Genomic DNA, 13,220 nt, shown 5'->3' on the forward strand with positions numbered 1-13,220 from the left:
CCAGAGTTTACATTTGCATTAATTAAATAAAATTAACCTTGGGTCAGGAGGCTGAGAGAGCAACTAGTTGAAAGAGAGTAATCATAGAGCACCAGAGGGCATCCAGGAGGGATAGAGAGACACGGGAAGTAGTAGGGAGGGGTTTGGAGTAGCACAGCTTTTTGTAATTTGGTGAAGCAGAAGCACAGGTCTTCCGTGGACACCAGCAAGGAGAGAGGGTCAGCTAGTCGCTACTCAGCCTCTCTGAGCTAGCGGGTTTTCACCCCAGCCTTTGAATCTCAAGTCTTATTCATAAATAGAAAGATAGAGATTTAGTTAAAGCTACCTTTAGCAGTGTCAACAGGGCCATGCCTGCAGGAGCAGAATTCTCACCAGACTGCAGCCTGAGTGGCCCAGCTGCTGCTAGAGATGCAGGCTGGTAACTATGGAGTTGCAATCACTGGCTGGGATAGCAGTAGATTAAGGTGCAGCCACTGTGTCAAAGTTAAAACAACAACAGAATCCACCATGAGCAGGAAGCTGGTTGATCACATCCTCATCCACACACACAGGAAGCAGAGAGAAAGACCAGAAAGTAGGGCAAAGCTGTTGAACCTTAACCCAGTCCCCACCCACTGTGACATACTTCCTCTTATGAGGCTCTACCTCCTAAAGGTTCCATAAACCTCCCCCAAAAAGTGTCACCAAATGAGGACCAAGTGTTCAAATACATGAACCTATGGGGACATTTCTTATTCAAGCCACAACCCTTCATGCCATTTGTATTCCATGGCCCTCTCTTTCCCTTTCCTCTTTTGTCTGTGTATGCATGTGCAGAGTGTGTATGTGTGTGCAGGGTGTGTATGTGTGAAAGTGTATATGCTTGTATGTGGAGACAAAGAGGTCAAGTCTTCAGTCACTTTCCACCTCATATTTTAAGAGTGTCTCTCACTGAACCTGGAGCAGACTGATTCTGCTAATGGCTGGCCAGTGAACTCTGGGGACTCATCTGTCTCCACCTCTCTAGTACTGGGATTATAGGCATGCATTACCATGCCCAGCTTTTCTTTTAAAATGCATTTTTATTTGTTTATCTTATTGAGGGAAATGTACATGCCATGGCATACGTGTGATAATCATAGGACAGTTAGGAGGAGATGGTTTTCTCCTTCTACCACGTGGGTTCCTGGGGTCAAATTCAGGTCATCAGGCTTGGCACCTTTACCTGCTGAGCCGTCTCACCAGCCTACTGGCCATTTTTTAGTTAGGTTCTGGAAATCCAAACTCAGCTCCTCATGCTTGCACTCCTTGACCAACTGAACCATCTCCCCGGCCCCTTATGTCCAGCTTTTCATATACTGCTTTAATACAATTAACTCTGAGAGTCCAAGTAACTGTACAACTGAAGTGACCTTGAGCAACACATGTCACCTCTGTGGACCTCAGTCTCCTTTTCTTCACCAGGTACACGCTGACCTTCAACTTTGACAGGAAAGCATTCAAGAAATGTGTGTGCTTGTGCTGGAGTCAGTGGACTGGCCTGAACCTTAGTTGTCCGTTCACACAGGAGCTGGGTGACACCCATTGTGTTGTCAGCTTCTCTGAGACTTAGTGTCCCTTTCTGGAAATGGGGTCCCTGACAAGGTTAGCTTGCCGAAGGCACAGGCAGTACTCAGAAGGCGTTTTCCTGGGATCAGAAAATACTGAGCCTTCTATGGCCACAGGCCCAGCACTCAGAGGGCAGAGCCCAAAGGACCACGCAAGTGTGAGGCTAGCCTGGTCTACAAAGTGGGTGATAGATGTCAAGTGAGACTTGTCTCAAGCAAAACAAAACAAACCAGCCAAGCAATCCCTTCTCCCAAGGCCCCGGTGTGGGAAATGAAGAAAGTCCGGAGCAAGTGAAGACTTGAGTGCATGTGCATTGTTGAAATGGGCACAGCCATGTCAAGGTCTCCAAAGCCTGCGACTCATGGGAAAACGGCAAAGCCCACTCCAGGCCACGCTCAGGGAAAAGGGAAGTGTGGATATTGATAGTGTGCACAGAAAATGTCGACCATAGCTTTCTCCCCCAAGATGTTTAAAGCCGGAAGACTGCGCCCCACAGAGACTGTTTCTACTGAGATTAGCTAACCCCTCACCTTGTTCAGCTGTGCACTATATATCCTTACGTGATAGCCCCATCATCCCATTCAACTCAGCTCTACACAATAAACAGCTCAGGGGGCTGAGGTTTCTCCACCAGAGAGGCCAGTCCACCGTTCCCCAGCTTTGCCCTGTGTCTATGGCTCTGTATGTCTGTCTGTCTTTTCTTGATTACCTCATCGTCCCCAGTCAGCTCTGTCCCTAGAGCCATGCCAGGTCTTGGTACCTCTGAACAAAACACAACCAACAACATCAGGAAAATGTAATCATGGTTTTTGAAGGTGGGTGAGGAAGGAAGGAGGCCGACTTCAGAAGAACACAGGCTGAGAAGGTCTGGCCATGGGGTCAGCGGGACCTCTAGGTGGCCCTTCCCACAGAAGAGAAAATAATGTCATTGGTTGTTATCAGGACAGAAACAAGTCCCCATGACGCCAAGCATCAGTGCAGATATTGTTTAGGAAAGAAAAGAAAAGGAGAAAAACCAAATCCAACCAAATTCGTCAAACCTCAGCTTCCTGGCTTACCTCTCTTCATTTTTCAATTCTTTATTAGGAAGATGGGAAAGCTTACAATTTTGACAATTGCATTTATTTCTACATTTTCACCCCAAACAATGCAATGAATGGCAATTCTGTCTACCCGGGGTTTCAAGCAGCTAGATACATGTTAGTATTAATTAAACACTTTTAACGGACGGTGTGCATCTGCTCCACTGCGGTCTGTACCTCTTTCTCTACCACCAACACGGCTTCTCCCCTCATTCCTTCTCGTCTCCATCTCCAGCCTCACAACGGAGCAGAGGAAATGCTGAGCAAGGGACGCAGGTGAACAGAGGGGCTGATGCTGGGATAAAGAGCCAGGTGTACAGAGAAGCACAGAATGGCTGTCCTTCCTAGATAGGTACGGGGAAGCAGAGAGGGGGAGGAGACCAGCTTCCATTTCCAGGCTCCCTCTCCCAGGTCTCCAGGGCCCAGGGGTATCCCGAGATGTTCTTGAGGTGGGAAGCTGGTGTGTCCATCCCAGCACTTAGAAAGAGGACTTAGACCTGAACAAAGCCAAATGCTTCAGCTCTCCTTTCCGGACTTGCTCTCAGACCTCACTCCCTCAGGGTACCCGAGCTGTGTGCACACCACGCCCCCAGGAAGGCTGCAGGAGTTTGCTTTGCCTAAACATGGTCAAAATATTCTGTTTGTTTAGGGTTTGCTGCTGCTTCTTCTTTTTTAAATAATTGAACTCTATTTTCAAACTAACTTTGCGTCTCTCTTATAAGTAAACAACACAAATGAGAGGGAGAGTGGAAGAAGGTAGGCGGGAAGGTACCGAAAAGGAGCGGATTTGATGCAGTGGTTATCTGACAGCAGCAGAGGGCAAAAGGAAATCGGGAAAATCTCCCGTGAACACTGTAGATCCCATTGTCTGATGAAACCACGCATACGCAGCTTCTGGGCCAGCCATAGCATTTCCTGGGACAAAAAAAGGGGAGTTTTACCCAGGCTCTTGTTTGAGATTTGGATGACCTGCTGAAGAAAGCCTTGCAATACCATCTAGGAAAAAGATACAGACCAGGGCATGGATGTGGACCTTTCTGGGGGGATGCGGAATTTAAATTGCTCATGTTGACCCAAGCTTCAGTCACCTATTAATTTACCTAATATCCTTTTTTTTAAATTGGTCTCATGGTCTCTTCTGCCTTGGTAGCTCGATCTTACATACAGGAACCGTTTTTCCTTCCTGCAACATATTATGTTGATGGTAATACTATAGAATACACTGGGGGGATGTAATGGATGTAGGTGCTAGCTGTTTGGGTTTCTAATGTCTCACCTTTTTAAACAGCCGTTACCTAGGCATCGCCCATGGCCCACCGTGTTTGAGAGAGGGAGTCCAGCCCATTCAAAGCCAGCAGACCTAAGAAGCTTGTGAATCAGTTACCTAATGACCTGGGTGCATAATCTCTGTGGGCTTCTCTAGGTGGGAAGGGAGTGATTGCAGGGACCCACCATTTTTAAAGAACATTTTTCTGGAATGCTTAACAAAATGGGGGAGAGTCCTTTGCTTCTGTCTCCAGGTTCTGCAGCCCCCTGGGTAAGTTCAAAATAGAGTACAGAGTATTGGGGTCATTGTGGAGGAAGGTAGAGAGTAGGCAATGTTTCTCTAGATGTGTTTTTCTACCCAAGGCTCTGCAAAGAGGTGGTACACATTTGCACACTTTTGTTTGAATTGAGTTCATTGCTCTCCAAAGATTGAAATTCTCTCCAATGGCCACACAAGCTCTCCACCTTCTACTCCATCCAGGCCTGGTTTTGCATGACAGTCCCTAGTTAATTCAGATATATGGGAATGGATAATATACATACTATATTATAATGTATAATAGAGATTAGAAGAGAAAGATACTCAGAGAAAGCTTTCTTTAGCCCATGCTGGCCTCGAACTCAGTGTTGCTGAGGATGACCTGGAGCTTCTGACCCTCCTGCCTCCAGCTCTTGAATGCTGAGGTTACACGTGTGTGCCACCATGCCCAGTATGATTGGGGATTGAACCCAAGGCATTGTGCATGCCAGGCAAGTTCTCAACCAACTGAGATGCAACACTAGCCCTGGATAATACCTTTTCAAACTCTGATAAGGAAGATTGCTCTCCATAGCACAGTATGATAGCACACACAACTGAAAAATATCCCTGCACACGCCTTAATGAATTTGCATACACCCATACCACTCCTAAGTACATTTAGATAGAATAAATACTTAGTCAGTAAATATCTGAATTTATTATAATCCTATTCCAGAACTATTCTTTTTTCTCTTAACTACTTAAAGACTTTTTCCCGTATGTGGTAGATCTAGATCTTCAATTCCAGAGGACATACTTTTGGGGAAATATTTCACTGAAGACATGTCACAGTAACTTTTATTATTCATTAGTGTGTTTCAAGTGGCTCTGAATAGAAATGCTTTTTGCTAAAGTAAAAATACATCTGTTTCTATGATCTAATTGTACAATTGGCTAGAATTTCTATCTATCAGTTCAAAGGGAAACTTGGTTTCAGTGAATTTATTTTTAATAAAAATGTGTTATCTATGATAAATATATTTCACTTTGCTCAAATAGATTTGATTGGGAAAACATATTGAGCAGAAGTACTGGTAAAGCTTAATTTCATTGCTTGGAGAAAACGTATTGAATGCTGCTTTGAATTAAATTCTATTTGTTTTAATAAAAGTGTATTGGCCTGAGTGTACATATATTTGTTTTAGTGGCAGTACATTGGATCCAATAAAACTATATTGGCTTCACTGCTTGTGTCTCCTGCTCAGTGAAAATGGATTGAGTGGGAGAATGAAGTAGGCAGGAAGCAGCCAGCCTGAGGTCTCTGTTTGGTGAGTCTCCAAAGAAACTGGAAGAAAGGGGTTTCCATAGCCTTTATACCAAAATATGCTTTCAAGTGTAAATACCTTTCACTCTGAAGGGCTTGGGTATGACACCAGATTGCCACCATAAAGAGGCAAGTTTCTGAAGTGCTCGATTCCAGGGGCAAGTTACGACTGCCCAGGGCACCAGAGGAGGAAAATCCTACGACACCCCAGAGCAGGCTTGTCAACATCCCTTAAGCTTTGTGCCAGCCTCATTGGCTCCAATCAGATGCTGTCTCCCAAGAATTCCTAAATCCCTCAAATGAACAGAAAAGGGATCATGAGTTCTCCCCAAGGATGGCCTGGCCCATCAGCCTTGAAATGGGTCTGACTTTGAACCGATGACATGGCGGCAGGCGGTGGTGGTGGGGGGACTCGAAGCAAGTGCTATCCTGAGACACATCTCTGAGCGATTAGCCTTCCTAAAGATGGTAGCTCTTCAGAGAGGCACCGCCACCACATCGTGAGGCTCCATGTGGCCTCCAGATGCCACATGGATGTGCTTTCCATAGCAACCTGACCCCAAAGCCAGACTTGAAATAATGGCATTCACAAGACTTGTTCTTCCCAGGCTACTGTCTCACTGTGAAGGGTGGCATGTGCTCAGAATTGTCTTTCTTCCCTGAAGATGGACTAGAGCTGACTGTTCTTCCCAGTTTCATTTAGCTTTGATGAGAAATAAATGCAAACAGCACTTTCATTAACACCTTTGCTCCAACTTAATGTGCTAACAAGCTCTCGACCTCAACCTTCCTGCTAATAACCGCTAATACTCACGGAATCTCATTACCACGGAACCCCAAGCCTTCAGTGTGTGGTTGCTCAGTTTTTGAGCGCTTGAATTCTTGTAAGTCCCTACAAGGATACGCAAGTGAAACTTATTTATGGGCATTTTTTTCCTCGATGAAAATATTCCCAATTATCTTCTGGAAGCCAAGGAGAAAATGTTTTTGATAAAGACATTTTCTGGCTTGTCCAGGGGTTGTGACCCTGGAGGACAGCAATTGGTTCACTTAGTCAGAGTGTAGTACGCATAAACTACAGATGTCACGCGGTGCAAGGTGGTTTCAGGAAGTTACAGGTGAGTGAGGAAAGGAGACAAAGAAAGGAGCTGGTTAGAAGAGAACCTCAGGGCTTTGCAGTTGCTTTCTGAGAGATCTCACAGTCCGGGCTGGCCTCAGGCATGCCGTGTGACTGAGGCTGGTCAAACAGCTCTTACCTCTCAAGGGTGCACCAGCACACACATAACTTGTTGTTAAATGAGTTACCATGGCGACTAGCTACAGCCTGGTCCGGCTGTGGAAGCCGGGAATGACAGAAATGGGTTTCAGAGGGTTGCTTCACCCTAGGGGTGAGAGGGCCTGGGTAGTCATACACCAACACACACTCACAGCTCACTTCCCAGCCTTACCGGCTGCGACAGGTGTTATGTCTGTGCTTCAGGAAGTCTGGCAGGGGGAAGACATAGTGAGGGCTGGCTGCCCAAACCCCACAGCAGAGAATGGAGTTGGGAGCCATGAAGCGGACATCTGTTGCTCCGTGAAGGCCACTGTATAGACAAGTAAGTTAGGGTGTGGAGGGCTTACACAGCGGCACACAGTTAACAAGTGGCTTGGGCGGGATGCAGATCCAGCTCTGTCTCTCTTGGAAGACAGTGGCTTACCCACTGAGCTACACTGCCCTGGTCCTTCCTAGGAAGCTGGCACGACTTCAAGATTTCAAAATGATGTTTGTGTGTATAGGGGGCAGGGGGAATTGAGTGAGTCAGGGCTGAGGACCAAGAGTACAGCTAGGAGATGGGGACTGGCGGGGGATGCTATGTCCCCTGAGCACCAACTCTAGGAATGGCCAGGAGCTTTGTTTCATCTTAGGCTTAACTCTGTCTTAGTATTCAGGTATGTGTCACCTCCTTGCATGAGTAGGGATGATGAAGGTATGAAGAAACTATGGATACACAGACTCAGAAAGGCTGGGATCAGATAGCCTGGGCTCTCAGATGGAGAAACCACAGCGCCCTCGGAGATCAGCGTGTTTATTTTATACAAGGGAAGTAGGGTTGTTGCATATAGCTGAACAAGGAGGCAGCGTTATTACATACAGATAAACATGGAGGTGTAGCTGGAAGTTTTTCCCGTGTCCCGTGTAGCCGCTCAGACCCAAGTAAACACACAGAGGCTTATAGTAATTAAAACTGCTCGGCCTTTAGCTCAGGCCTACCACTGACTAGCTCTTATACTTAAACTCAGCCCATTTCTGTTAATCCATATGTCGCCATGTGTTCCATGGCTTTACCTGTGTGCTATTACATGCTGCTCCCTGGACGGTGGGCTGGCATCTCCTGACTCAGCCTTCCTCTTCCCAGGATTCTCATTGTCTGCTTATCCCACCTATACTTCCTCCCTAGCTCCTGGCCAATCAGCGTTTTATTAAACCAGTGTACAAAAGCATTATCCCACAGCATGGAGGCAGGGTTTATGGCATACAGTTGAATAAGGAGGCAGGTGTAGCTAATCTCAGTAGGAGCCATCTCTGTAGGGGAGCAGTGTTCAGGCCGTAAACATCTGAGGATAGAAAGCTATGTGGGTATTCTCTGAGCACACTGTCAACATTTGCACTCAGACTGGATAAACTTGTGCCGTCATTCTGAGCCTCACCCAGGGGAGGCTTTGCCGTTCTCATGCGGCTAAGGCACTGGGGTCCTTGACATGGTCACACCCTTACCAATAGCACACATTCACTCAGGATCTGCACTCGCTCCCACAGGTATGTGTTTATGAGACACTGAACTCAACTTATCCCATGGTGGATCTTTGATTAATAGCCAATCATAAATTATCTCATGATCAGGTGCTCCTGGCTCACTTGTGGCGCCTTGGGGACTCCTATCTTCCACCAGCCCCACCAGCCCCACGTTGATCAGTGAGCTCCTTTTATGGCCTCCTCAGCTGCCCCCGCCTGTGCTCGCTGCTTTGTGGAGTAAGTTATGATTACTTTGTGCTATAAAACCAAACAGCAATCCTCACAGCTGTTCTGATTCTACTTAATGAAATGGTGGTGACATCTGAATGTCACAGTAGCGGAGAGGCGGACGGGCTGTTGCGGCTGCGGAGAGGAGAAGGATCAGTCTGATTCCCTGGGCTCATATCTCATATGACAGTTCTGCAGTTAGCGCTCTGTGTCAGCCCATGGCTGCTGCCAGGCTCACCCTTCCCAGGGAGAGACTTCAGGCGTGTCAACGGCCCTTTGGCTGATACAAGGAGACAGCCAGGGTGGAGATGATGTCTGCGGTATCGTGAAGACGGAGAGAAATATTTTATCGGAATAAAGCACACAAGTAACCATCACTGCCATTCAAGGGCTCCGACCCTGTGCCGACTGCAGAGAGCCAGTGGTGTGTGTCAGCTCATCAGAAACCGACGGAAGGATCTTCGGTTTCTCCTTTCTTTACCGCACACAAAGGGAAGAGAGTGATTCTGGGAAGATAGCAGACAGCAAACGTGGAGGCAAGAAGACAGCCTGGCCCTCAATCAATTATGCGGGAGTATTACCAAATCAATGAATTCACAGCGTGAGTGCTTGCGGCAGATGGACGAACACTTGTCGGCTATCTGGAGCCGCGAGAATCAGATTTATTTTCAGAGTTTATTTGTCTCATTTCTCCTGCCTGGTGCTGGAAGGCAGAACATGCAGCTGTGATTTTTCAAATGCAAGAGATCTCCAACCATTTTATAGCATGTGAAATTGGGCTTCTCAAGCTAAACTCTGTAGGACTTCTGGCTTTTTGCTCCTCAGAATAAGGACAAAAGGTCCTCTCTCCTTTTCCCTCTCTCCCGTCTCTTCCTCTTCCACTCTCTCATTCCTGAAGATCTTAATAATAGAAGAATGAGACGGGATTCACTGGCCTCTCAGACCTGGTCAGAGGTCTGGAAACTTCTCTCTTAGACACAGCCTATGTTAGGCTATCTATCAGTTACTATACCAAAATACCAGAGAGAACCAACTTATAAATAGAGGAGGCTTATTTTAGATCATAGTTTCAGAGGGTCCAGTGCAAAAGTGAGTGCTATTGTTGCTTTGAGTCAATGGTGAGAGCACATTCCAGGGAGAGCACCTTAGAGGAAGCTTATTAGTCTCGTGGGTGGGAACAAAAGAGACATAAAGAGGAATTGGCTAGGGGCCCCTTTGAAGGTATGTACCACAATGACCCAAAGACGTTTCTCCAGGCCATGCTTTTTAAAGCTGGCCATGCCTCCTAAAGCTGGCCATGCCTCCTAAAGCTGGCCATGCCTCCTAAAGCTGGCCATGCCATTATTAGCCAGTAGCACCAAGCTGGGAACCAATCTTCTTACACACAGGCCTTTTGGGGACATTTGTGATCTGCTCCAGCAAATGAGCTCTTTAGCACATGGCAGTGACACTGTGGTCATCGGGTAGTACTTTCAGCCCTCCCTGGCACCAAGCATTCTAGAATTCTTAGCTGAAAGGGAAGTTGAGATGGCGCCTCCGTTTTGGCTCTTGTGGGGACATCATTTGCATTTGGGATTGGAAACCTCACAATCATCTTCAGGTTTCTCCTTGTGGGAGAAGTCAAGAGTCCTGTCGTGGGTATTGGACAAAGCAGGAGTCCTCTTAGACAGGAAGTTAACAAACAGGCTGTTGGCTTTCCCAGGGGCGTGTGACCAAGACACTTGGCGAGCAACTTCCAGGCTCTTCAGGACAGAGTGTCCTGTGGCGGTGGCTGCTGGTCGAAGCTGAAGTGGTGTGCCCCAGTGCGTTCATTCACCCTTATGGTCACCCACGTGTTCAGTCAGCTGGCCTGCAAGTATTGACTGGTCAGAGACCTTCATCCTTACTCCACAGTGACCAATTCAATCAGATGTTCTGGGAGATTCTATTATCCATTCAAAATAAGTCTCTGTGTCAGGTCCTGAGTATACGATGGTACATAGACCTTCATCCCTGTCTTCATGGTCCAGGGTGTGACAAGTGCCGTGATAGAAATAAGCTCAGAGAGAGGCGAATCCCGACCTAGACATAGCAAGGAGGTAGAGACCTCACCGTGACTGGCTGGAGAGGCTGACACTGAGTTGACTCCTCAGTAGTGAGGTTTATGAACTACAGCTTCACAGGATGGAGAGGGTAACCCGTGCAGAGTCCTGAGGAGTCTGTCAGGAGCGACAATAGCCCGTGTGTGCATTGCAGGTCAGAGAATGGTGTGGGCCACAGAGCGAGAGGTGAGCTGGGCCTGACAATCCACGATGGATGTGAGGGGCCACACAACAGAGGTCAGCTCATGTCTGCAGGAAAGCCCTGTGAGCCCCCCCTTTTCCCCCCCGCCAAGATCAGACTGCAGTTTCAACCCTGCATTTACAGAGGGCCAGTGGGGGTGGGGCGGGGCGGCTCTGGACATTTATGCGATAAACCAACCAACTGAAAGCAAGGCTCACTATCTTTTCTGGTTAGTGCCGAGACCTGGCTCCTGTGGAGGAAAAGACAGACAGCAACATTTTCTTGATTAAAAAAAAAAAAAAAAAAAAAGCCATAAAATTCCCATTGGGTTGTTTAGGGCGAGCAAGTTCTAGAAATGGAATGACTGAATTTGAAATGGGAAAAGCGAGATATCTATCCATCTACCTGTGGTTCTTATTTGGGATTTTTTTTTTCTTGAGTGATGGGGTGCAGTAGGTTCTGCAGCACAGAGCTGATAAGACAACACTTCGGAAGGGTCATTACAGCCCTGCCTCTGGCATCAGAGGGATCTGAATTGAACTCTCCGCTGTGCCCTGAGTGGCCACCTTCATCGGGTTATTTCACCTCTCCACACATCGGGTTCTTCATCTGAAGAACAGGATGGCAACAGCGCTTCACACCCAGGGGACACCACAGACGAGGAATAAACCCAGGTACACGTGTAAACATCCAGGAGCAGAGCCCAACACACCAGGGCCCTCAGAAATAGACAGCAGGAGGAATCCAAGAGCAAACGACCAAAACCAAATGACTCAGAAGAGAAGTGACGTCCCCAAGTGGCCCCTGATTCTTTTGATTTGTGTCTATTCTGGCATGATGCAGCAAGTTTTGATGATTCATTTTGTAGCAAATAGGGAAGGGTTGTGTGGGCTGAGTAACTTCCACAACATCTGAACCTCTGTGTAGAACCTGAGGAACTTAGGTTTCTATTCCAGGTCGCTGAGCCAAACCTGACTTGCAAAACGTCCGGCCTCTGCTGGGGCGAGAGAGGCAGGCGAGAATTTGGCTCCCTCACTTCTGATATCTCCAGTAACCCATCAGGCACGGAGCTGAAGGATGTGCACTGCACTCCCCTTTCCCCTTTAATGTGCCATTAAATCAAATACTCTATTAGCAGAATTAGTTCATTCGGTGTCTGCAACGAAACATGCCGTGAATTGTGCGATGTCTCTCGCAAATGGCCCTGCACTCTGGGGCCTACTTCAGCAGTTTATATCCTGTGGAGGAGGGCCGAGCTGCCCAAGGATGCCACTGCCTTCCTCTAAGTGAAATATTATGGCTTCCACAAAGGATAATTATTTGGATCCTTCTGCCATGTGCAAGCCTGGTGAATTCCAAACACTGTGGATCAGGCTCTGGCCCAAAGCCTGCTGTCCTCACACCTGCAGCCCGGGACTTGCCTTGGCCACGGACTCCTAACCTTCTTGGCGTCTCTGCTCTCTGCATTAGGTCCAGCTCAGAAACCAGGACCAGGAAGAGATGCTGCTTTTTGAGAGTTGAAACATGGAGAAATTCCCTCCCTTAATTCAGGACAGGGCTGTCGGTGGAAACCCATTTATCCCTGTGTTCACTCACTCATCACCCAGACCGCGGCGAAGCCGGCTACGACAACTTGCTGTACTTCTGCTGTGGTACTCTCACCACTGAAAATGAGCCAGGACCTCAGATACGGGAAGTCACATTCGGGCATGCTGAGAACCAGCATGGCTAGCTGACTGCCAGGGCTCTGGCTGCTGCTGGGGGATACAGGCCACCTTTCCTCCATGCCCAGGTCCATTTAACCAGGTGAATCACTTCATTATGTTCTCTTCTTCTAGAGTCAGCGTATTGGAGACCATTGGCTTTTGTATCCGGTGAATCTTAAATCGACGTGCTGGCCGATATTCAACCTTTTCTGTGGAGAGGAACGCGGTGTGCAGTGCTTGCCAATTTCCAGGGTGTAAATGCTGCCCTGTCGTTGACCTCAAGCTACCAGCATGGCGTTACTGAATGCGACGTTGGAAAGAAGTATTTGTTAATGCCCACAATATACCATAGTTCCCTGAATGTGACCTTAAGGGAAGTACTTAATAAAGTAAAATCCAACAAAATGATCGGAATGATACAAGTTCTAGATCATGAATACTTTCAAAACTGTAATAATGAGTGTGTTTAACAACAAGGATGTCTGCAACATCCTTCAGATTCAGCAGTCAGGTCTCCTAGGTTAACAGAACCCAGGCCTTGCACACCGCTCAGTTTTAAGAGTATAATGTGCAATTTCTCCATTATAACCCAGTCACAGTCCAGTAGCGGGTGTGGGGCTGCCTCAGGGTTCCACATGGTGGGTTAGGGACCCTGGTACCCTCTGTCTTGAATCTTCATTTCCTCTTAGGGATCTCAGAGTCATTCACTTCTAGCCAAGGAGTTGACTTTAATTAACCAGGCTTGGCC

At 47.4% G+C, this 13,220-nt stretch overlaps 1 long non-coding RNA gene across 1 annotated transcript in view; it reads left to right on the forward strand.

Moving 5' to 3' along the window:
* The window catches only part of LOC121827973 (uncharacterized), a 54,788-nt gene extending 41,892 nt beyond the window's left edge, over window positions 1-12,896 (forward strand). Inside the window, exon 4 of the long non-coding RNA XR_013049834.1 lies at window positions 12,605-12,896. This is a non-coding gene — a long non-coding RNA (uncharacterized LOC121827973). The remainder of the gene's footprint in view (window positions 1-12,604) is intronic.
* Window positions 12,897-13,220: the final 324 nt, after the last annotated feature.

Source organism: Peromyscus maniculatus, chromosome 3 (assembly GCF_049852395.1).
Source record: "Peromyscus maniculatus bairdii isolate BWxNUB_F1_BW_parent chromosome 3, HU_Pman_BW_mat_3.1, whole genome shotgun sequence".
In the NCBI taxonomy this organism is placed as follows: Eukaryota; Metazoa; Chordata; class Mammalia; order Rodentia; family Cricetidae; genus Peromyscus; species Peromyscus maniculatus.